Genomic DNA, 7,074 nt, shown 5'->3' with positions numbered 1-7,074 from the left:
CAGACATACTATGAAACATTAAGGAGGCTTGCTTACGTTTTGGTGCTGCTTTGCTGCGTCTGGCATGGGGGTACCAGCAGAAAATAAAATCCTAAAAACTTTTAGTATTACTAATAATTTTTGTGGTTAACCATCTGTATGACAAATGTAATGTATTTTATTACTACAAATGTTTGTGATGCGCCACCTTTTGAAATGACAAAGACATAGCAGCCAGACACACACACAGACACTTACCATTTAATTAAGGTGAATAACTAAGTAAATTAGCATAGGGTGATGGCCCAAGATATTTAAATAACCTTTTCATCATTTAATCCCATCCATCTATTATCCAACCCGCTATATCCTAACACAGGGTCTATCTATCTATCTATCTATCTATCTATCTATCTATCTATCTATCTATCTATCTATCTATCTATCTATCTATCTATCTATCTATCTATCTATCTATCTATCTATCTATCTATCATATAGTGCCTTTCACTCTATCTATCTATCTATCTATCTATCTATCTATCTATCTATCTATCTATCTATCTATCTATCTATCTATCTATCTATCTATCTATCTATCTATCTATCTATCATATAGTGCCTTTCTATCTATCTATCTATCTATCTATCTATCTATCTATCTATCTATCTATCTATCTATCTATCTATCTATCTATCTATCTATCTATCTATCTATCATATAGTGCCTTTCTATCTATCTATCTATCTATCTATCTATCTATCTATCTATCTATCTATCTATCTATCTATCTATCATATAGTGCCTTTCACTCTATCTATCTATCTATCTATCTATCTATCTATCTATCTATCTATCTATCTATCTATCTATCTATCTATCTATCTATCTATCTATCTATCTATCTATCTATCTATCTATCTATCTATCTATCATATAGTGCCTTTCACTCTATCTATCTATCTATCTATCTATCTATCTATCTATCTATCTATCTATCTATCTATCTATCTATTGTGACAGATAGGGGGCGCTCTCGCTTCCTTGAACCCTCAGACCATATGCCAGACACCAGATAAAATCCAAATATTGAATTTATTATTATAAATAAGTGCACAAAGCACCACCACTCCATAATACTCCAATAAATCAATACAAATAAACAATCCTCCACTCCCAGACGCGTTGCCATCCTTCCACCCAGCTCAGCTCGTCCGTCTGGGATTTCCCACAGTCCTTTATAGTCCTTGACCCGGGAAGTGCTTCTAAGCCCTCAGTCCATGTGATTACCCAGCACTTCCGGGTCAAACGAAAACTCCTTTTCTTCATCAGCCCGGAAGCACTTTATTTCTTCCAGCCATGTGACTGGGATTTACTTCCGGGCTGTACGGAAAATAAACGTCTCTATGTCTCCCCTGGCGGCCCCGGCGTTATCCAACAGGGCTGTGTATTAAAACTCCATAGTCCATGATGCCCTGCTGGAATTCGGGGCATCTCCACGTTGCAAGGAGGGCTCCATCTAGTGGCCTGGGGGTATTGGCCGGGATGAATGGCCAGCCATATCCCACACTATCTAATGCAGCACCCCAAGAGTCTGTGCAGGGAACAATGAAATCAAAAGACTATCAAGACATCCTGGAGTGAAACGTACTGCGCAGTGTCAGAAAGCTCCATTTCAGTCGTAGGTCATGGACCCTCCATCAGGATAAGGAGCTTATATAACAGTAAAATGATTTTGATAAATGTTTATGCACCCAATGTTGATGATAAGGAATTCATGCAAAATCTATTTGCATCCATTCCCAATGTGAACACTCATAAAATTATAATGGCTGGGGACTTTAATTGTGTTTTAAATCCACTCTTAGATAGGACTCCCGTGACAGGGGGGACGGCATCTAATACTGCAAAGATAATTACACAGTTTTTAAATGATCACAACTTATCAGACCCCTGGAGGTTTCTTAACCCAAACTCAAGAACATATTCGTTCTACTCACCAGTGCATTATAGCTACTCAAGAATTGATTATTTTTTTATAGATAATAATTTCCTGCCTACAATTAAATCATGCAAATATGACACAATTGTTATCTCTGACCATGCCCCTCTAGTCTTGGAGCTAAAATCAATAAGCCCCTCGTACTCACCTCGCAGATGGCGTCTTAACCCTCTTTTATTGGCAGACGAGAACTGCACAGAATTTATATCCAAACAAATCAGCTTCTTCCTAGAGACAAACACGTCTACAGAGGTTTCTGCAGGAACACTCTGGGAAACTCTAAAGGCCTTCCTAAGAGGCCAGATTATTTCATATCTTTCCCATAGAAATAAATTAGAAACCAAGAAAGTGTCAGAGCTAAGAAATGAAATTACTAGAATAGATGAAGAACAAGCCAGGCGTCCAAGTGAAGCTCTTCACAGGAAAAGGCAGGCCCTGCATACAGAACTTAACATCTTAACAACTAAAGAAACTGAACAACTTATTTATAAGTCTAGACAGCATTACTATGAACACGGAGAAAAAGCTAATAAGCTTTTAGCTCAACAAATTCATAAACAAGAAGTTCACAATGCAATACCAGTAATCACCAACAAGAATGGAGAAGAAATCATCGACCATAATAAAATAATGCACACATTTAGAGATTACTATAAGTCTTTATATTCCACTGAGCCCAAAGAAGACAACACGCAATCTAATGCATTTCTGGATAATTCACAAATACCACAAATAGATGCTTTAAGTGCTGAGGAACTAGATAAACCTCTAACGCTAACAGAATTACTAGACGCTATAAAGTCACTACAAAGCGGGAAATCATCAGGCCCTGATGGTTACCCCGTAGAGTTTTATAAGAAATTCTCCACTCAGCTAGCTCCACTCTTATTGGTAACATTTACAGAAGCTAAAGACCACCAAATACTACCTCAAACATTTCGACAAGCATTAATCACCGTCTTTCCTAAACAAAATAAGGACTTGTTACAATGTGCATCATATAGACCAATTTCACTCCTGAATAATGATGTTAAGATACTCTCAAAAATCCTAGCTAGAAGGATGGAGAAAGTGCTGCCCTCGGTAATATCACAAGATCAAACTGGATTTATTAAAGGCCGACATCTATCTTCAAATCTCCGACGCTTGTTTAATGTTATATATTCACCAGCAAAATCAAACACCCCAGAGATATTACTATCATTAGACGCAGAAAAGGCATTTGACATGATCGAATGGAATTACTTTTTCACTGCATTGGAGAAATTTGGGTTTGGCCCGAATATTTGTGCTTGGATTAAACTACTGTATACCAGTCCAGAAGCTTCAGTTTGTATTAATAAAATTTGCTCAGACTACTTTAAACTAGAACGTGGTACCAGACAAGGATGTCCCTTGTCGCCACTGTTGTTTGCAATCACTATTGAAACACTGGCGGTTCACTGCCGAAATTCTTATCAGATAAAGGGGATTGTCAGAGAAGGACTGGAACAGAAAATTTCTCTATATGCAGATGATATGGTCTTATATATATCGGACCCAGAAAACACTGTCCCTGCTGTTTTAACAGCACTAACAGAATTTCAAAAGATATCTGGTCTTAGAATTAATCTGAATAAAAGTATACTCTTTCCAGTGAACTCACAAGCATATAATAATAAATTAGACACCCTACCTTTTACCATAGCAGATCAGTTTAAATACCTAGGGGTAAATATCACAAGTAAACATAAAGCTCTTTATCAACAAAATTTTGGCGTCTGTATGGAAAAAATTAAGCAAGACTTGCATAGATGGTCAACCCTTCATCTCACTCTAGCCGGAAGAATTAACATCGTTAAGATGAATATCCTTCCTAAACTTCTCTTTTTATTTCAAAACATTTCAATATATATCAATAAATCGTTTTTTAAACAGTTAGATTCAATAATAACCTCATTCATTTGGAACTCAAAACACCCACGTATCTGAAGAGCGACCCTACAAAGACCTCAGGCAGAAGGTGGCATGGCTTTACCTAATTTTCAGTTTTATTACTGGGCAGCAAACATACAAGCCATAAAATCCTGGACACAAATAAATGCACATACACAGGCTTGGTCTGCAATAGAAGTAAAATCCTGTAGTACTTCTTTATATTCCCTGCTCTGCTCTCCAATAAATGAAAGTTATCGCAAATATACTAATAACCCAATTGTGCTTTACTCACTCAGAATATGGAACCAAATTAGGAAGCATTTTAAGATGGAAAATCTTTTATCAGTGGCACCTCTGCAAGGGAACCACCTCTTTCAACCTTCGCAAGTATATCCAGTTTTTAATACCTGGAAAAGTTTTGGGATTAAAATGCTCAGAGATCTTTATATAGACAACATATTTACATCTTTTGAACAATTACGTTCAAAATTCAACCTCCCAGCTACACATTTCTTTTACTATCTTCAAATTAGAAATTTTGTTAAACAGAAATTGCCCGATTTCCCCCACCTTGCACCCTCCACAATGCTGGAAAAAATACTGCTCAATTCCGAGGAAACAAACACTATTTCCGCAATATATAAAATCTTATTAGAGTCCCTACCTTTCAAAGATCCAAGAGGACATTGGGAAGAAGATCTCTTAATCAATATATCAGAAAAGGAGTGGAAGGTAGCAAAGCAGAGAATTCACTCGAGTTCTATATGCGCAAAGCATAGAATTATTCAACTAAAAATTATATATCGAGCTCATCTGTCTCGCTTAAAACTGTCCAAAATGTTTCCAGGCCAGGATCCAACCTGCGAGCGCTGCAACCAAGCTCCTGCCTCACTGGGTCACATGTTCTGGGCCTGCACCAAACTAACATCATTTTGGACAAAAATTTTTAAGTGCCTCTCAGACAGCCTTAGTATCACAATCCCTCCTAACCCACTAACAGCTGTGTTTGGTGTCCTTCCAGATGGACTTGAATTGGAGAAGGACAAGCAAACGGTGATTGCATTCACTACACTCTTGGCACGCAGACTTATTTTGTTAAATTGGAAGAATCCTAATTCTCCTCTTATAAGTCAGTGGGAAACTGATGTTTTATATTATTTGAAATTGGAAAAAATCAAATTTTCAGTTAGAGGATCTGTACGAAATTTTTTCAAAACTTGGCAGGATTTAATCAATATTATTTTAGAATAAGAGAATTAACTATTATTGTATTTAACTCCCTTCTCCATCTCTTATTTACATAGATATTTACTTCTCCCCTTCTTTTGTCTAATGTTGCCTTATTAAAAAGCTTAAAGCAATTTTCCTTTAGCTAAGCTCTCCTTCTCAGGGGTGGGGTTTGATTTGTCTTCAAATTTGTTGGGTTATAAATTGATCTGTTTGTATGGAATGATTACAATGAAAATTAATAAAATAAAAATACTAAAAAAAAAAAAAGGTCAAGGAGCCAAAACACACAGTGAAATGCACCAAGAATGGCTACAAACCAAACATTGGACTATTCTGAAGTGGCCTTCTGTGAGCCCTGACTTGAATCCCATCAGGCATCTATGGAAAGAACTGAAAGATGCAGTCTGAAGAAGACAAACCTGACCCTGCTGGAGCAGTTTGCTCAGGACGAGTGGGCCACAAGACCTGTAGACAGGTGCAGACGTCTCATGGAGGGGGTCCAGGAATCGCTTGTGTGCAGTGATGGCCTCTCAAAGCTGTGCAGTCAAATATGAGGTTAAGGGTTCCATCATTTTGTCTGTGTTATTATTTGAACTATTCTGTTGAATCAAAACACTAAAGCAAAGTCTGATTGTTGTTAAATTTGGAATAAACAATGGTGGGCTCTAATTACTTTTGTCAGTTTCAAGTTATTTCTGAGACGGTTGTGGAGTCTTTTTTTTGTGCAGCGGCACCAACAAATTTGTCCACATCTGTAACATGTTTTGTTAAAGAGTTTCTGTAAGGTACAGCTACTGTACATACAGTATATGCTTTAGATATCAAATGCTGTGAATGTTCACTTCTAAACAGGTTGTTGCACATCATAACGGACAAACCTAAATACGCTCCTCTAATCACAGATCCATGTTGCACATCATGACCTAACTATGATTTTCTGTTGTGTACGCTCACTTGTACAAAGCCGGCACAACAGTTGAGGTCATGTTCTTTGGTTTCTCCAAGTACCTTTAACACCCTTTTGCCTCATTAACTGATGAAGAAGCTCAGGGCTTAACATCTTGATGCCCTTGCAGTCTATCATGGACTACTTGACCAACTGACAGCAGCTTGTGAGGCTGAGGGACTTTGTGTCATCCATGATGGTGTGTAATACTGGAACACCGCAGGAAATTGTCCTGTCCCCCTTCCTATTACTCATCTACACAGCAGACAGACATGCAGCACAATACCAGCACTTGCCATCTACAGAAATTCTGAAACGACTCCTCCACCATAGGCTGGCTTAATAATGGAGACCAGTCAGAGTACTGGAAGGTTGTGGAGGACTTTATCTTGTGGTGCAGACAAAAGAGTGAGTGGTGGACTTCAGGAGTGCCGTGAAGCATCCGAGACCAGTCAGCATTCAGGGAAGGACATAAAGAGGTACAGAGCTACAAGTATGTGGGGGTTCACGTCAACAGCAAACTGGACTGGTCTGACAACACAGTGGCGCTGGACAAGAAGGACCAAAGCAGACTGAGGAGACTCCTGTCTTTAGACGTGTTCAGAAAGCTGCCGGAAGTGTTCTACCAGTCCGTAGCAGTCAGTCGGTTATTCTACATTGTGGTCTCTTGGGGAAGCAACTGAAGTTCAAACCGTGCCAAACTCCTGAACAGAGTCTGCTCCATCACAGGGCAAACCCTGGACACACTGGAAGTGGCTGTGGAGAAGAGGATGGTGGCAAAACTGGATGTCATCATGAAACATTCCCTCCAGGAGGCGCTCTTTTAATCCAGCCACAGGGGATGCACAGACCAGCTTCTTCGTGCCGGTCCCCAAGCCCGGAAAAATGGGGACGGTTACACCAGGAAGGGCGTCCGGTGTAAAATGTTTCCAGATCAATAATAATTCATTACATTTATATAGCGCTTTTCTCAGTACTCAAAGCGCTATCCACACAGGG

The sequence above is a fragment of the Erpetoichthys calabaricus genome, chromosome 5 (assembly GCF_900747795.2).
Source record: "Erpetoichthys calabaricus chromosome 5, fErpCal1.3, whole genome shotgun sequence".
NCBI classification, from domain to species: domain Eukaryota; kingdom Metazoa; phylum Chordata; class Cladistia; order Polypteriformes; family Polypteridae; genus Erpetoichthys; species Erpetoichthys calabaricus.
Note: the sequence above shows the minus strand (reverse complement) of the source record.